Genomic DNA, 19,572 nt, shown 5'->3' with positions numbered 1-19,572 from the left:
AAGAAATCTGATAAAGACATTTGACTTCTATCTTAGTTTGAAGTTATATTGCTGTGAAGAGGCACCATGACCATGGCAACTCTTATAAAGGAAAACATTTAATTGGGGCTGACTTACAGTTTCAGAAGTTCAGTCCATTACCATCATGGTGAGAAGCATGGTGGCATGCAGGAAGACATGGTGCTAGAGAAGACCCTGAGAGTTCTACATTTTGGTTTGCAGGCAGCAGGAGACTAAACCATGCCAGGCATAGCTTGAACATATAACACCTCAAAGCTTGCCTCCATTGTGTCAACTTCCTCCAACAAGGCCATATCCGCTACTAGTGCCACTTTTTATGGACCAAGCATCCACACACATGAATTTATGGGAACATTCCTATTCAAACCACCACAATAACCTGCTATGTGGACTGTCTATATTTTGACTAGAAAAACACTCCATAAACTGAAATACGGTGTGTTTGTTCTTTCTAGGTAACCCACATTACAGTTAGTAGCTTCAATGGAGAAATGTGCTGTATAGTGTGTTGCTATATAGTGCGTTGAGTCAATAAATTTCTGAATCATTTTAGGCACAAATTGGGGCATATCCTAATACCCCTAATGCCAGGGGAGCCTCCAGCTGTCTCCATTCATGAGATTATACCTGGCCTACAGATCAAACTAGTGAGACTTTGGCTTACTGCCAAGCCAAATTACAGACCAGCTGTGATGGATCAATGGGTTTCATTAAATAATATTTATATTTGAGTCTGAAAATTTCCATTAAAGAATTTATTTATTTTAAAGCCTTTTGATTCCTGACAAGTTGGCTAGCAGTTTTCCAAGGAAAACTCTTCAATGGAAACAGACAATCTTGCTTTAGTGAATAATAGTACAAGGCAAGAGGGGAAAGAAATGTATTTTGTTTTTCATGGATGGTGGCTCAGAGTTGTCCTTGAGGAATATATAAATCTGGGGCAGTCAACACAAATATGTGTTTCTACCAAGATAGCAAAGGAGGGACCAGTTTGTCACATTTGTACAGAAGGTGACAAAAGCATCTGTGTGGATTGTAATTATAGATGTCAAGTCTTGGGAAGACATCCTAACCTTGAGAAGCCCCAGGGCTAGAAAGATGACAGAGAAAGCCTGTGGCTCCCATTCTCACAGTCTGGTAGCTTTAGGTGTGCTGGGGACACTTTGTGTCCTGAGCAGCTCATTTCCTTTGGGAATATTTGCCAGTGTTGGACTTCTCAGCCTGACTTGGAGAGGAGATGAACTATTAGCAAAGCTTGAAGCACCCCAGATGGAAAATTTATAATGCCTGAGAGGGAGACACATACTTGTGTGGAAACATGGTAAGGCTGCTGTCGTTTATGTTGTTGGGGGAAAAGTCAGCGTTAGACTATTGGAAAGGTGATGCAGTGTGTCCGTGTCTCTGGGGTTCTGGGCTTCTTTGAGGCCCCTCATGGTGGACAATCAGAGACTGAAGCCCCTCCTGATGCACACTAGATTTGTGTTCTCTCTCCTGTATCTGGTCTATCCTTTTATTTGGCACTGGAGGAGAAGCAAGGTTTGTGTCTTGCCTGCGTACCTTTAAGGTAACGGACTCACTTTTCAGAGCAGTTTTCGTTTTACAAAATAACTGAATGGACAGCAGAGTTCCCTCCCATATGCACCTTTCATCTCATCCTTTTCTCTCTAGTGTTAGCATCTTGCATGATGAGTGAGGCACATTTGCTGTGATTGGATATATGCGGCCACATAAATTTCCTTGTTGACACTAGGGCTCACTTTGTGAGAGTGTACATTCTGTGGGTGTTACAGCATCATCAGAAGCTTCACCACCCTAATTTCCCCTTAGGACCCATGTTCTTTCTCTCTCTCTCTCTCTCTCTCTCTCTCTCTCTCTCTCTCTCTCTCTCTCTAAGCCCTTGCAACCAATGGTCATTTTACCAGCTTTGTTGTTTTGTATTTCCTAGAATAGTATATAGTTAGACTATTTAAGTTTATGGATTTGCTTCTTTTTTATGCTTAGTAACATGTTTGTCAAGACAACCTATAGAACAAAGAGTTTATTTGGGGCTTACAGTTTTGGATGGTTTGGGTTCACAAAAGCAGAATGAAGGTAGAAGGTTGTGTATCAGCTGAAAGTTCACATCTTTGACGACAAAGAGGAAGCAGAGAGATCTGGCTTGGAAACCTCAAAGTCCAACCCCAGTGACATAGTTACTCTAGCAAGGCCACACCCTCCTAATCCTCCCCAAGCTGCCACCATCTGGAGACTGAGTATTTGAGCACACATAAGGATTGTGGCCCATTCTCATTTAAACCACCACATTCTACTACCTGGCCCCTATAGGCTCATGGCCATATCATAATTCAAAAAATGCATTCAGTCAATTCCAGAAGTCCCTATAGTTGTTTGATCTCAGTCCTTTACTGAGGTCTCCCCTGAGACCCAAGACAATCTCTTAATTGTAAGTCCTTGTGAAGTCAAAAAGCAAATTATATACTTCAGTGTACAATGGCATACAATATGCATCGCTGTTCACAAAGCCAGGAGTAGGAGTCTGAGTTCTTCTCAGCACTGCTGTTATGAGTTCCCATTAGGATGGCTCATTAAGCTCTACCCCAAATCCTATGGTCTTCAACAGCCTTCCCCTATAGAAGGAACGTTTGGTTGTTGTTTGCAGCAGCTAGATGTGAATAGTGAGGAAACATTGGACCAAGGCAAGACTAAAACCCAGCAGGGCATACTCTAAGTCAAAGGACTTGATGGTTCTGCCATTCTAGCTTTGCTAGTTATAAGGCATAAGGGTTTTCTCTCTCTCTCTCTCTCTCTCTCTCTCTCTCTCTCTCTCTCTCTCTGTCTCTCTCATATTCTGTTGCATTTCCTGTGTGCAGCACATGGCCCTATCATGGCCAGCATCCTTGGCTCTGCAGCACACAATCCACTTCCACTGTTTCACACAGTGGCCTCTCAGGGTTCCTTGTCTTCTCAGGACCTTCATGCAGGGACTGTTCTGCTACACATTTTCTGGCCTCAGCTCTCCTTTACCACAGAGGAAGATTTCCCAACCCCTTTATTTTTTGTTTTCTTCCTGATTGCAAAGCCAGTGGGTGGCACTGCCAAGTTTCACTGCCTGCTTGGTATCTTTTTAAACAGCATTTGCAGTAGCTTTTGTTGTTTGGGGAGCCAAACTTCCTTAGGACCTTCCTTTTCACAAGTTGGAAGTGTAGCTGGTGGGGTCTTGCCCTTGGGGTCCCCCTTACATTTACCCCAGTGCTGATCAGGGCTCTACACAATCTCCTCATCAATTCCAGCACAACCTTGGTTCCAACAGTAATTTCCCTGTGCTCTTTTCCTCCTCAACCAGTACATTTCTTATTTCTTTGTGCCTCATTTGCTCTTTTCCCTTGTAGATCTGAATAAGGGTGAGTTCTAAAAACTACACGGCAGAGTCAATAACAAGCTGTCTTGATACCTCTTCCACCAAAGAAATTAGTTCATTATTCTAAAATTTATCCTCAGAAGTTCTTAAAGGCAAAAACTCCATGTTTTTCCTTCCCTCCCTCCCTCCTTCCCTCCCTCCCTCCTCCTTCAAAATATAAAGGGAACAGTGTTTAAAGTAGTTGGTAATACTGTTTCCTTTGAAGTCTCCTGAGCTGGGCTAAAGTCCTCATCATCCTCAGCATTTCTGTCTTACAGGTTCCCACTAGAGCCCTGTAAGCTCTGCTTATGGTCACCACTTTTCTATAAAACCCAAGGTCTTCTCCATTCCTCCCAAGAACCCCATGGTCAGATGTGTCACAGCAGTACCAAGGATCCTGGTACCATCCTCTCTTATTTATTTTTCTGTTGCATTAATAAAAACACTGATACCTCAGCAACTTTCCAAAGGGGAGGTGGGTGGTTTTGTTTGTTTGGTTTATGTTTACTGATTGTTAGAGTCTGTGATAAGAGCTGGAGGTAGTGATCTACAGACAGCTAGAGTAGCAGTTGACAGCTCACATCTTTGATTACAAACAGGAAGCAGAGAGAGTGGGATCAAAATGGCAGGAATCCTTTCAAACCTGAAAATCTAGCAAAGCCACCTCTCCTAAGCTTTCCCCCAAAGTGCCACCGACTGGGGACCAAATACTCAAATGTCTGAGAACATATGGGGGATATTCACTCAAATGATTACCACAGTGTTTAAGGTTTCTTTTGTCTTTTCACAGCTTGGTAGCTCATTTCCATTTTTTCCCTGATTAATACTTTATAGATCCATTTATTGTGGCTGCTAATAGCATGTTTTTAAATCTGTAGAATATATGAGACTTATTGAAACTAAGAAAAATGACTGATTCAGGAGTGAGAAATGTTTACAATCTGCTTCCTGTTAAAAATAAAAATACTTATCTTTCCTTTTATAAATCCTGGAGGTAGATACAATCTTTTAAAATTTTTTGACAGTAATTTTTTTCATATAGCATATTCTGATCTTTTCCTCATCTCTTCCCAGATCGCCCTCCCACTGCAACCTCCCTACCCATCTGAAAATGTTTATTTTTCTGACTAGGAAAGAAATATGAAGCCAAACTATTTGGAATGGCCAACATTTGGTCACTGTTACTTACAGAATAACAGTTTCACATAGTTCAGCACAAGTCAGGCTCCCAGCATGTAGCTAAAGAACAGAAATATCAAAAGTTGAAAGGAAAATATAGGATGTTTATTATTGGCAAAATTACATAGCATTAATCTGAGATTGTTTTATGTCCCAGGGTCCATCTAGACTTGCTTGTCCCCATACCTAGTCCCAGCCTAATCCTATTTTTTATCCCCAAAGAGGTGAGGTCATGGTACACCTTGGGTGTGTTCATCTAGAATTCCACCTTGAATCCAGGTATGGTCACTGAGCTATTCAGGGACTTGTCCAAGGAAGCCCCGCCAGCAGAGCTTTCTAATCTGAAGGACTCAGAGGAGACCTTGGGGTTGTCAGGCTCAGACTCAGAGCTGTGGGATATGCTGCACACTGTGAAATACGCTGTTCTCAGCATAAGGAATACTCCAGTTTCCAGTCCTTCGTTCTGGGTTCTGGAGGTCAGTAGAGATCAGGTCAGACTATTGTCAGTCCCCAAGGTGCCTACTTTGCACTTTTGGTCTCATGTCTGTCTTCATTTTCTTCTGCCTCAGCTTGGGGATGTAGTCAATGAAAAGGTTCATGGGGCTGCTATCCTGGGACATCCCAGATAGCTTACCTGTTGACTTCTTTCTTATGATTTTGGACCATGGTCAAACCTATGCTTCACTCCACAAGGTCTGGGCGCTTATCCTTATCCATCAATCTGGGGTGTCCCTTCTTGGATCCTCACAGCAAGAAGCTAACTCCTGTCAGGAAAGAGGAGCTCTGGGTGTCCTGGAACACCTGTCCCAGCTGTAGTGAGTCACCTGGTGAGACTGTGGCTTTTGGCAGATGTGTGAAGAAAGACATTGGTAAACCATGAGCTGAAAGAGGAACTGGGACCTTTAATTGTACCTCTGCTCTACCAGGAAGAATCAGCTCTGTAGTGCTTGGGGCCTTGCCAAAAAATGAGGAGTTCCAATACATTACCAGAAGAGTAGTAAGTCAAGTATAGGACTGAGCCATGCTGTGTGACCATACAGTTGCTGTCAACCCTGCTTCTAACCTCTAGATGGTTTATGCTTTTACTCTCTGCCCTGTGCACTTGTGTTGGACACACTACCTATGGACAACTCCAGGTGTCTCATTTTGTTCTCCCTTCTCTTTAGCCACCTCTCCCACTGCTCCCATTTTTCAAGTACAAGTCAACAACCCAGAGTGTATACCCCAGTCATCTTCTTTCAGACTCTCATGCTGTGAATTTGGTCTAGGTATCCTAAGCACCCAAGAGTCATGTTCTAGATGGCCAGCGACTGCTCCTGGGCCTTAGGGCCCACTGAAATTGATGCAGCTTGCCAAGTACTAACCCTGTTCATCCTGCCTAGCCTTTCTCTCCTGTGTCAATCTGAAGAAATGTTCTTGCCATAGAATGCCCCTCTCCTGCTGTGTGACTAACCCAGGTCCCTCCCTGTGTATGTGTACACTGCCTCTCACACACCATGGTTAGACATGGCCTGTGTTTTTTGGGAATTAGGAGTAATGAACCATTTTTCCAGTGCTGACCATTTCCTAATCCTGGACTTCTTATACTGAGACTTTTTGTGTATGCACTGTGGAGCCAGGCTTGCTGCATGATTCTCATGGATTGAATCCAACAAAACTCCAGGGGACAAGAGATTTGGTGGAGAAAGTTCATGAAGGTCACTAACTTGGAGCTGAAAATTCGGGTATATGGCAGCAATGAAGCTGGATTTTCTTGGATATATTCATCAATCCTCACATCTTTCATAAGGTGTCATGAATTGAGATTTGTTCTACATACAGTTCTACATACAGGACCTGTATTTTTTAATGCCATTTTTCTAATAACCACTTGGTAAAGGTGTTTCACTTCTTGCCTGAAATGGAAGCCATTTTTTTTCCTATAGTTTTATTCAAGTATATTGACATACAATAGCCTGCTTATTTAAAATGTTGACCCTGGTCAACTTTGGTTGACTGTACCTATGAAACCATGGCTATAGTTAAGAAAGGAAGCTTGCCCATCTATAACCAATCTTATTTGTCCCTCTATAGTCTTCCTGTCTCCACTGGCTGGGCCACAGGCAACATGCCCTGTTACTATAGATGACTTGGTATAGAGTTTGTCAGGGACATGATCAAAAGTGTGTGGTCTGTGTGTCCAGCTTCTTTGATTTCAGAGCCTTGTGCAAGTGTGTGTGTGTGTGTGTGTGTGTGTGTGTGTGTGTGTGTGTGTGTTGGTCAGCTTTCTATCACCATAATGAAACAAGGAGGCAATCAATTTTATAAAGAGGAAAAGGTTTATTTTGGGTCATGGATTTGTAGGTTCCATTTCACAACTAAGTGGCATCATTGGCTTTGGGCCTGTAAAAGGTAGCATATCATCATGAGAACATGTGGTGGACCCTCATGGCTACAATGTAAAAGTAAAGAAGTTGATGTTTGTAATGTTTTCAAGGAAACATATCTAGTAGCCTAAAGACTGATCCATGTTCCACCAAGTTCCTTAATCTTCCAATGACACTAGTCTGCATACCATGCCTTTGATATAAACTCCTTTGGGATGTTATGGATCCAAACTATGTTAACACTGTTGTGTGGATCAATAGTTTATTCCTTATAATTTCTCTTGTTTTTTTCCAAAGGTAATATTTTTCTAGGTTTTATAGTTAGTTCTTTGATTGTTCACTACTGAATTATTTTTGCATCTTTGTCAAAAAAATCAATTGATGATGTATGTGAATCCATTTCTGGCCATTCTGTTTCACTTATCTGTTTTTCTATATTGATACCATTCTTCAGTTTCTTGATTACTGTAGCATTAACAGTGAGTCTTGAAGTGGGTAATATGTCATTGTTCTTCGCTTATGGTTGCTTGGGCTTTTTTAAATACTTTTCACACTCATATTCATTTTTAAATAATCTTTTCAACTTTTTGCAAATAAGAGATGGCATTTTGATGAGAATTACACTGGCTCTATGAGTCTTTTATAGGTGAAGTGACATCTGGATAATATTAAGCCTTGTAATCTGTGAATATGGCTGACCTTTCCATTTACTTCATCTTCTTTAATTCCTCTTGTACATATTTTTTCAGGTTACTCCTTCATATTTAATATAGTTGACGCCATCACAAATGACCTTGTTTTAAGTTAATTTCTGATTGTTGCCACACAATTAATTTTACAACATCATTTTTGTATCCTGTGACATTACTGACTCATCAAGGTATAGAAGCTTTTTAAAATGATTCTCTGGTAGTTTCTATCGTTAAAGCTTGTTGCTGGTGAGATAAACTTTCTTTTGAATTTATAAAATTGAAGATTACTAATGAATAAAAACAAGCAAATATATTTATTCAGCGCTTCTGCAATGGGAGGGTCATCCACCATCACCTGCCAATGGCAGGCAGAGGAGCAGGGAGGCTTTCAGAAGGGGAAAAATGAGAAATTTAGTTGTGCTCATTCAGGATGCTGTGCATGTGGGGAGATCTTGGGTGGCTTCACTGGAAGTGAAGAAATTATGATTAGTTTAGAAAATTTCCAGTTGACATTCAGCTGGAAATGGAGGTAAAGTTAGACAAGCTATCAATATTTCATCATATTCTGGCTTTTTGAAGCTGATTGCTACAAGACATGTTTGGCTTCTTTTTTCTACAGGAGGTAGTTTGCCTTTCTGGACTGGTTTATTTTGAGTCACAGGTTGGTGTCTTGGGCCTCTTGCTGCAGGTCTGACACCTGCTTTCATATGTAGTCCAACCACTGTCCATCTTGTGTTCATTGTTTCAATTTGCAGTCTGGATGTTTTTCTTTTTCTCGATCTCTAGCATCACACACAGGGAGTTACTCCATCTGGGGGAACAGTAAACCTTTAGCCATATAGTATAATGTGATCCCAAGGCTTTCTGTAGTTGCAGTTCCTCAGATTAAGGATGTCTACTTCTGTTTCCACTTCTCAGTCTGTATATAGGATGCATGTGTGTGTTTTTGAGGATTCTCCCAACTCATCTAGCTGAGGTTGCAAACACACACTCCTATACCTGTCTTGACATGCTTGGATTCTGGGGACCTGGACACAGATCTTCATGCCTTTGCAGCTATACTTATTCCCTGAACCATCTCCCACCCCCTATTTCTACTTTGATCAAAGTGCCCCCCCCCACTCAACCAGCAATTTATGCTGGATTTTCTTTTGAGTCCACTGCGATGTTTATGAAGCCCTCCCACCTTTTATCTCCTGTATGTATATTTGGGATTGAAATGATTCTTGAGATAAATCTCATTTGATTGTTTTCATACATTGTTAGAGTTGATCTGCTAAAACTTGTTAAATTTTCTCAATACGTACTTATAAAGAAAGTCAGCTCTTTATTTTCTTCTGTTATGATGTTTGTTTGGATATCAAAAACACACTTACATCACAGTGAGTTGAAGCGTATCCCCTTTACATTTTTTTGAAGAATTTGTATACAATGGTTCTCTTCCTTTCTTAATACTTTATGGGATTTTCTGGTGAATCTCTACAACTGTGATGTTTCCTTTGTAGAGAAACTCTTTAACCAAGAGTAGATCTTTTTAATACACTGCCCTCTGGCTTACTTGTTCATTCTTGAATGAGCTTTGGTAGGTTATTTTTAAGTAATTTGTTCATCTTATGGTAAGTCATGTAATTGATTGGCAGGGCATTTTTCATGACAGTTTAGGAAATGTAGATGCAGTGTTGGCTACTGAGACTGGTGGTGCTGTAGAGGTGGATATGGATGTTGTTGTCCTCTCTCTCGTTAGTCAGTCTAGAGGTTTATCAGTTTTGATGGTCTGCTCTCATTGATTATCTCGACTGTTTTTCACTTTTCTACTTTGTTGGTTCCTGCTCTGATCTTTACTTTTGTGCCTCCCCCTGACTTTTGAGATATTTAAAGTAGAGCCGAAGCCATTACTTTGAGTCTGCTCTTTCTTAGCAGGTGGTACTATAGATTTGGCTGCATTTCCAAAATCTTTGTGTTATGAATACGCTAAAGTTGATTGAGATCATCAAATTCTGGGTATCACGATTGGGATAAAATGATTAGGATTTTAGGGATGGTTATGTTCCACCTTTATAGTTAAGGAATCAAATTAGCATCTTGAGTCTAATTCGTGTACACCCAATGATGCTTCATTACACAGTTCTTGTGAAATTAGTTTTGTGATTATATATATATATATATGTATATATGTATATATATATATATGTATATATGTAATATATGTTTAAAAAATGAACTGACTGTTCTGTTTTAATGTTTGTAACTGATTTTCAAACAGTATTCTACCTAGTTTTATTATTGGGTCTAGAATAGCCTTTGACACAATGCAGCTCCAATCTTCTCCTGCTTGGGCAGTCTGTTTGTGTTTGTTTGAAGTCAAGATCCTTTTAGGGTCACACCATTAGGCATACTGGGGCCTAAAAAGGCTAAGGCCAGTGGCTGTGGGAATTCTGGCAAGTAAGAGAAGTACAAAAGACTGAGTGAGAATGGCAAATAAATGGATGTTTGTGAATGGAGCTATTGAAATTTCATGTGAGAATAACGTGTGTGTATGTGTTGGGGAGGAACTCCTCTCTGACTCACTAGCAGTAGCTCAATCTAAATAGTCTACATCCCAGATGGTTTATCCTGGCCTTGTGGATCTATGTCTGTGTGTAACCTTCATGAATAGTTTGGAGAACAAACTAAAGCTGGAGGTTTATTGTTATACTTTCATCTAACAAAAGAAATACAAGAATATTAATAAATTTCAATAATAATAGTTAATTCTCTACCTTCTTGGTGTGTAACTTCATTCTTACCTGAGAGGAATAACATTTCAAACACTAGGAGTTGGATGAAATGTGACTTAAAATCAATATATAACCCTTGATGGAGTCCAGGAGAAAGGAATGGGCAAAGAACAGATCTTATTCAAGACTCTAGTTTTTGCTGGATCCTGAATTCAGAAGAAAGGCATTAGTGACCATGGCCTCCCTTACTTAGCTGCTGTGTTTAGTAAGAAACAAACAACTGCAGTGGGCAGGAGAGGTGTTGAAAACAACTAAACCCTCTATCTTTTTAGAGAAAAATGGTCATAATTTTACAGCCTTAACTTCCACTCCTCAAAAGTTCAGTGATTTGTATGAAACAGTAAATCAGTGAGCAGGTGAAAAGAAGTGGGCAGCCCTCCCAGGAATGTAGTTTAGATCAGGGGGTGAGAGAAGGGCTGTTTGGTGCTGTAGCATCACGTGATACCTGGTGATGTTTGGGTGAAGATGTTACTTCCCTTGGAGGAGAAAAATATCTACCCTAAATATATGATTACACTCCTTGAGCACTTCTGGGGGGGGGGTCTTGGTTAACTTTATATATGCCCATTTTTCAGTGGCTGCCTTTGGACACTTGAATGAAAATTAGATTGTCAAGAATGATGAGGGCAAAGGAGAAATAGAATACAGACTATGGGTTCAAGAGAGACAACCAAAACCAAGGTTGACAGTAAGTAAGTGGCTGTAACGTCACTCTCCAGACAGTGAGATTTGTTCATGTCTCAGTTGAAAGCAAGCAGCCTTTTTGAACATCTACAGCATTCTTTGCTTTTTAGACAATAGATGATTTATCAGAATTCTGTCTTTTGCTAACGAGGTTGCAGTGTAGAATTGCACGCTATAAACTGGGGAGTCATCAAACTATAACACTGTATTTGATAAGCTAATTAAGTGAAAACAATAAAGATCAAAGACAGCATGACCTTCGATGTGTTAGAATGGGATAGACTGCAGAAGGTCTGACTAAGGGGTGAGCCTTGGGTAGACATAGAAAGTTGTGGTCAAGCATCATAGTGGCTGTGTTGGCTCTTTTCACGTTGTTTTTGATGATGTCCTTGAAGCACAGTTTTGCAAACATTTTCCATTAGTCAGGCTGTCTACTTTTTCTTGTCCTGTGTGCTTTTAGTGCCACATCTCAAATGTGATTGCCTAGTCCCAGATCACAGATAGTGCCTCACATTTTTTCCCAAGGAGTTTCACAGGTTTAGTGTATGCAAGGCTGAGCATATTCTCACAGTCAAGTTTTATGTATGACCCGAGGTAAAAAGGAAGCTTTATTCTTTATATGTGGATATTTAGTTATCTCAGCATCACTTTTGCAGAATTATCTTGGCACTCTCCAGAATCTATCAGCCACAAATGTAAGGTTTTATTTGTGGATTCTCAGTTCCATCTTCCTGACCCATAGCTAACCTTATACTACCCTGATATAGCTACTCTAACTTAATGGTTGAGCTAGGAAATGTCAACCTATCAGCTCTGTTCTTTTTGGGGTTGGTTGCACTAATCTGAATTCCTGTCATTTCAGGATCTGTTTGTATTTGAATGTTATTTTTGATGCTACTATAAATTAATTCCTTTTTATCATTAACCTTTTGTATTGTTCGCTATTAGTATTTAGCAAAGCAGTTGAGCTTTAGATATTAATCATGTATCATGCAACTTGGCTAAATTAGTTCTGAATTATTCATTATAATGTTTTTTTCCTCAATAGATATATCAGAGTCTTGTCACCTACAAATAAATTTACAATTTTTAAAAATTTAATTTTATTTATGCATTTTTGGTACATCGTTGGCTCTAGTTGACCTCCTCTTATCCCTTCTCCTCCCCCACCTTTGAGCCCCTCCCTCTGTCCCTCCCTCCTCATCTATCTTTCCACTCCAGTATTCCTGCTTCCAGTTACATAGCACATGTGTGTTGCTTTTTAATTTAATGTTTTTATTTGTGTGAGTATACATGTATGAGTGAGTACATACACCCCTGTGTGCACATGTGGAGGCCGGAGGTATTGGATGTCTTCCTTTTCAACTCTCCTTATTGAGACAGGTTCTCTCACTGAATCTGGAGATTCAGTGAGATTCAAACTTGCTGTTTTGGTTAGACTATCTAGCCAGCAATCCCCTGAGAGCCATATACCTCCACTCCTCTAGTGCCACCATGCTTAGACTTTCACTCGAGTGCTGTGGATCTAAACTCAAGTCTTCTTGCTTGCACAGCAAACACTTTGTATACACTGAACATCTTCCTAGGCTGCTCACACCACCCATATGAGTGGAAGTAGTGTTGAGTGTGGGGTGTGGGTTGTCTGTCATTTCATCCTTGGAATGCTTCTGTTCTCTCCCATCAGTGATGGCTGCCAGGGTTTTCTATAATGGCCTTTGTGACTTGGACCACTTCATTCTGCTTTCTAGTTGTTGAGTATCAAGACATTTTTGATACTATTGAGATGGCCATGGGATTTCTGCTTTCTCTTCTGTTAATGCCACATATTACATTAATGAATTCTCATCCATTTAAGTAATAAAGATTCCTTGGTTGTGATATGCATGTATGTTTGTGAGATCACAGTTATGTTTCATATTAGTGCTATCATCACACTCGTTAGACATATTTAGTTAAGATGATCGGGTTCATCTCCTCGATGTTTTTGCTTCACTCTGTTTTGTGCCTGTTACCAGTTGATGTTCTAGATGCAGACAGAAATGGTGCAAACGAGGTAGAATTATGAGGAAGGATGCAGTTAAGAATGGGCTAATACAATAGCTAATGGGGGACTTCCTGAGGCATCTAGGGAGAGGAGATAGGAAACAGGAAAGAGAAGAGTCTAAGTAATCCAAACTGACAGTTGGGAAGTTGGAAAGCTGAAAGACCTTCGAGTGATGTCCCTGCCAACAAACTTCCTCCTGGCCCTGTCCTCAGCCTCCTCCTTGTAGGTCCTGGGGAGCCTGGCTGGAGCAGGGTTCTAGATGGGATGTCTTACTGAGTTGCCTGCCATATGGCTGAAGCTGGGAGGTAATTCCCTGGCTGTTGTTTTCCTGGCAGTCTGGGCTTGGCCTGTGTGAGAGCAAGGGGGATGGAAGGGTCAGGAAAGGAGGGGAGCGTGCTGTGGTTTGTCCAAATCCGCATTCCACAAACTATCTGGAAACCAGTGGAAAATGAAAGTCCCAGCTCTCCACATGCCTTCATTTTCATGATTGGGTCTGAAAGCCTTTCAATGACTCTCTGAAACAGAATCTGGTGTTCCAGGGGTGGAAAAGAGTGACTGTCTCCATAAAGGCAGGTGATGAATTGGGACTCAGGAATCAGCCCTCCTCAAGAGAGTCTGTTCCTTGAGGGATGCAGAGGTTCTGGGCACATCTGGGGATGGCTTAAAAGAAATCATCGTTTACTGAACCACCTGTCTAGAGAAAAGGAAGTTCCCTATTTTTCTTTAATCATGTGACAATTCAAAGCAACCTGCAAACACACTAAAAGCTGGCAAATGGATCATTTGAAAAGCAGGTGGCCCTTGGGCTGTCAGCTACGGAGTTGCAGCTGGTAGCATACTTAGGTACTCTGAGTGTCTGAAAAGTAGTGTTAACCAAAACAAGAATTTCTGGAAAAATAGAAGATGCTTTGGAATTCTTTAGCTCTGTTCAGGGACTCAGCAGCATGAGATTCAAAGGGGGAAAATGCCTGTTTCCCCATCATTATGTAAAACAGTGCTAGGAAAACTAATCTTCTCTTAATATCAGAGCTCAACCCTAGAACTCAAGCACTGATGGAGGGTAGACTTCCTGCCCTGACACGCTTTAGGGGCAGTGTTTTGGTGTACAATACGTCCCAGATCCGCCTGTGTGGGGAAGAGGTGGGTACCGGGAGAAGAGGTGGGAAGGTCATGTTTTTCTTCTTTTTACACACTGTGTAAAGTGTCCTTCGGAAAACTTGTAAGCCACTCTCTGTGGATTATAAATGTTTTCTATGTGTATAAATTGTTTTAATAATAACACAAATATAATTTTCTGTATTGTTTTAATTTAAAACATAATTACATTCATCCTCCCCTTTCCCATTCCTTCCTCCAACCCCTCCCATTACTCACTCTCAAAACCATAACTTCTTTTCTTTAGATTTTTTATCTTTTAGTTTATATATTTAGTGTTCAAAAACCACAAACCTTCTGAGTCCATTTAGATTTATTTGTATGGATACAATGATTTCAGGACTGAACACTTGGCATTAGAGAGCTCATCCCCAGAGAGAACCATTTCTCCTTCTCCTGGAAAAATTTTAGATGCCATTACATTTCAGTTGTAGTCAAATGAGAATATAATTTTCTGAAGGATAAATAAGTTCTTAGGCAAGCAGCTATTGTGTTTTAATAATTTATACGCACATGTGCGTGCATGCGAACGCGCGCGCGCACACACACACACACACACACACACACACACACACACACACACAGTAATTTTTAAACTGTTGAAAGCAGAGTCTGATTAAGTTGTACCCTGTCACCTAATTCACCTGGTTACTTAAACTGTTAGTGGGCATTTGTAGAAGACTGTTCTGTGAAGAATATTTAAAAGTGAATCATGGGAATAGATTAGGACTATTCAAATAATGAGAGACTAAAGATTTAGTAATAAGAACAGAGTTCAGTTTGGGAGTAATTATATAATACATCAAAGAGTGCAAAATAATAGGGTAAAAGGAGACTCTAATGTGAAGATGTCATATGGAGTAACCGGTCACCAGACCCCCTGCTTCTGGAGACCTCTTTGTGGGCATTGGGGTAACTGCTCTACCTTGTAGCTCACTGCTTTAGGGGACAAATACTCTATTATAGAGAATTTTCTAGAGACTGGACTTTGCTCAAACAAGCAGGTCTTCCGCCTATGGTCACAGCAGGGCTTATGTGAGGAGGTGATATTTTTCCTGTAACTCAGCTATGACATTTCTAAAGGAAACCAAGAGCCCCCCTGGAAGACCTCAGGGCAAGGCTGGCTGGCTGGTGCTAGAGCTTTCAGATTTCAGAGGATCCTGCAGCTTTGTTCCTTCAAACCACCTAGGCCTCTCTGACTTTAATCACTGATCACTGTAGCATTAACTGCTCTGCAAGGGGCTTAGCAGGGGATATAATTTTCATGTTTCTCCCCCTCAAAAAATTGCAAAAGGGAAGAAATACCTAGATAGGCCTGCTCGCCTGTTTCTCCTGTAACTTCTCAAAATACACAGATGTCACAGAGACACATTCAGCTCCAGACACCACAGAAAGAAATCCTTTCTCCATGTCTTAGTGGTAATTTAATTTTTTGTATTGCAGGACTTTGATTTAAAATTGTAATGCATTGATGGAGTCACTTGTGCTTGCAGATAGCAATGTCGATTTTGTACAAGTATGTTTATACAGCTATGATACATCCCACCATACATGATTTCACTCCAACCCAAATGTATGTGCCCTAATACATCGCTTATTAAGGACTGGTGCTTCTTATTTCAAATGGTTTAAAAATATTTCAGAAAAAAAGCAACGTGACCTAATTCTAGGAATTTTGAGACCACTTTTGAAAGGATGGATTGATTTCTGAGTATATGGAAAAGAGACTAAGGAACTTGGTAGATGACATTGCATTGCTCAGCTGGCCTCTCACAGTGTAAGACAGATCGGAGGACTTGGGAGACACATTTCCTTGCAGCTTGGAAGCCAGAGTCCACCATTGAGGTCCCAGTGCTATTGCTTTCTGTTCTGTTCAGGGGGCTGACTAGGTTGCCGACTAGAAGGGAAAGAGATAAAGGATAGGGTAGAGGGGAGGGAGGAGGTGAGAAGGGGAGAGACCTACAAGTCTGTCTAATCACAGCGACAGCGCTTATGTTAACTCTGTCCTCTATGTGCCTTGGTGTCTTCAGCATATGACTCTTTCCTTCTGCACCCTCCATAGCAGTTCCCATGTTCTCCAGAATTCATGCTCTAGTCACAGTCTCTGTAAGGGCACCTCCCCAAGGTTCCCACGCATACATGCTGCTAAGGTCTATGGGTGTTGCTCTTTGACCCACACTGCAGCATTTGGGGTTAGACACAGCATTAAAAGGCTGGTACTTCCCACTTCCTTTCAGAGTTGTGAGACTCAGACAAGACTTTCCAGTGTTAAGTCACCACATCTTTAATGAATCAGGAAAATTGTGGGTTTTCCCTCCTTAACTATGGGAATGATTTTTGTCTAAAATGTTTGGAAAAATCAAAGATGTAAGAAAGGTCAAATTACTTAGAATTAGACCATTATTCTCAACCTGTGTGTTGTGGCCCCTTTGAGGGTCTTATATCAGATATCTTTCATATCAGATGTTTACGTTACAATTCATAACAGTAAAATTGCAGTCAGGAAGTAGTAACAAAATAATTTTATGAGGGGTCACCACACCACAAGGAACTGTATTAAGGATTACAGCATTGGGAAGGTTGAGAACCACTGAATTAGACAATATAAATCTCTTAGTATGTTTTTCCTAGACTTAGAACAGCATATACGAACACATACACATGTGTACAGGTATTTTTGTTTATGAGTGTGATATCCTTCATGTTCTGCCTTAAAACTGACATTTTCTTAATATTGCTATATATATATACACGTTTTCATATTATTGACCAGTGTTTTGTCTGCTAATGGCTGTGCCGTCATCTACCCTACAATGTTTTATAATATTTACCTTTGTTTTAGAACATTTGACTAATTTTTCAATAGTCATCTTCACAGATCAGGTACTGTATGTGTCTTTAATTGATCCTTGATATAAATTCATAGAAGTAAGATTGTTAGCTGCATTCAGCCTTGCCTGTTTGATATGTATTGTCAGACTTCCACAACATGATTCTGTGGCCTTGCCTACCTCAGAGCTGAACATAGTTAAAGTTTTACTGCCACAATGGATTATGTGTTGTTGAGGAATCTGCACAACTTTGATGGGAGAAAAATAAACCCTATTTTAATTTAAAAATTGTCAGTTTGCATTTGGATGAATTTCTTAAGTGCCTTTGGTTATTCTTGTTTCTAAAATTTTATTTATTTCTTTTGTCTAGTTCAATATTGCCTTTTCTGTATAAATTAGTGGTGTCTTATGTTCTGTCAAAGACCTGTCGCAAATACTGCAGTGTGCTGGCTGGTTTTATGTCTACTTGACACAAGCTAGACTCATTTTGGAAGAGGAAATCTCAATTCAAAATATACCCCACCAGATTGGCCTGTGGCAAAGCATGTAGGGCATTTTCTTGCTTGATTGACATGGGAAGGTCCAGTTCACTATAGGCAGTACCATGCCTGTTCAGATGTTCCTAGGTACTATTGGTAAACAGGCTGAACAAGCCACGGAGAGCAAGCATTCTCCCCTGCCGCTGCATCAGCAACTGCCTCACGCTTGCTTGCTGCTTGGCTTCCTGCCCTGACTTCCCTGGGTAATGAACTACAAGCTGAGACATGAAATAAACCCTTTCCTCACCAGACTGTTGGGTCATTGCAGAAGTAGAAACCCTGACTGAGGCCACTGCTTTGTACAGTGCCTCTTGAGGGCACCTTTCTTACCCATGTTACTCTGTGTTTATGGCTCCTGTTTCTTTTGCTTTACTGATTAAAAATTTCCCAGCTCAAGGTTAGATACGTCCAGCTTTTCCTTAGAGTTGAGAGCTTTTGTTTTTACTTCATTTGTTTATATTTTGTGTCCATGCAACCATAATGGATGTGTTCTGGTCTTGTAGGTATGAGTTCCTCAGTTTCAATCCTCCCCCTCCTCCTCACTTCTGCTTTTCAGACAGGATCTCACTTCATTCTGGCAGGCCTTGTACTGTCTTTGCAGTTTCAAATGCGTGATCCTCTCGCTACTTCCCAAGTGCTGAATAACTCTCGTGGTGTCCCGCCTAGCCCCCCTTTCACTTCTTTATCCAATTTCCCTTCAACACAATTTGTTTTATCTTAACTTCTGCAAAGATCTGCAGTGCAACTCCGCTCTTGAATGCTATAAAAGACCTTCAAATTATGTGATGGCATTTTTAATTCCCTTCCTTTATTAACTCAGATGGTATCATCTCAATCAGTTGTCTGCTTTCATTTTTCAGGTTTTGTACCCTCAGTTCATTTTTTTCCTCCTCTCATTAAATGGCACAGCATGTATGCCACTGACAACTTACTTCTATTTGTCCTTGTATATTCTTTAAAAACAATTGTTTGATCTTTTCTCTGAAGATCTGTTGAAAGCTATCCTTGTGCTGTGAGTGGAGCTCAAGTGATCGAATGCTTGGCATAGGCAAACCCCTGATTTCTCTCACTAACACAACCAGAAGTTTCCTCTACATAACATGTTGTTTTACTGTGTGTTGCTCACCACTGGCAGGCCAGAGGCTAGAAAGGCTATCACACCCTGCTGTGTGTGCAATTAGCCAGGCTACTGGGATCCTTTCAGGATCATCCAGTCCAATTCCAGCTCTAGGAGTGGCTGCAAAACCCTGTTGGTAGCCCATAGCCTGTGAAGAAGACCTGAAACCTGGGCTTGGGCGTGTCTGGCCTTTTCTGTGATAGTAAAACCTTCCTCCAGAGTTTTCCCTTCCTGCCTTTCTCTATGGCCCCAAATGCACACTCACTCAGTGCCAGAAGGTTCTGAACCCAGCTTACTTTTGTGGTATGTTCATGGGAGTTTCTGTCCTGCCATGTCCCTCAGCCCTTCAGTCCCAAATAAACACAGAGGCTAATATTAATTATAAACTATTTGGCTGATGGCTCAGGCTTCTTATTGGCTCTCTCTCTCTTAATTGTTAACCCATTTCTATTAATCTGTGTATATCTACATGGTCTTGGGTTACTGGTAATGTCTGGACTTCTTGCTCCCTGGGCAGCTACATGGTGCCTCTCTCTGGTGCCCCACTTTCTGTATTCCTCTTCCCAGCCTTCTCCTAGTTAGGTAGCCCTGCCTATACTTTCTGCTTGGCTATGTCCTGCCTGTCCATTGGCCAAAATAGCTTTATTCATCAGCCAATAAGAGAAACATATATTCACAACATATAGAAGGACATCCTCATCAGTGGTAAGAACAGAAGATGTAGAAGTCTAGAAGGAGGCCATTCTCTTAGCAACCTGTAACTCTTATAT

The 19,572-nt window shown here is 40.8% G+C and overlaps 1 protein-coding gene across 1 annotated transcript in view; it reads left to right on the top strand.

Annotated features, from left to right (window-relative positions):
- Zmat4 (zinc finger matrin-type 4) overlaps nucleotides 1–19,572 on the top strand; it is a 281,105-nt gene that overhangs the window by 30,760 nt on the left and 230,773 nt on the right. The window lies entirely within an intron of this gene.

This window comes from Cricetulus griseus, assembly GCF_003668045.3.
Source record: "Cricetulus griseus strain 17A/GY chromosome 1 unlocalized genomic scaffold, alternate assembly CriGri-PICRH-1.0 chr1_1, whole genome shotgun sequence".
NCBI lineage: Eukaryota > Metazoa > Chordata > Mammalia > Rodentia > Cricetidae > Cricetulus > Cricetulus griseus.
The sequence above is the reverse complement of the archived record's forward strand: the minus strand, read 5'-3'. Positions and strand labels throughout refer to the sequence as shown.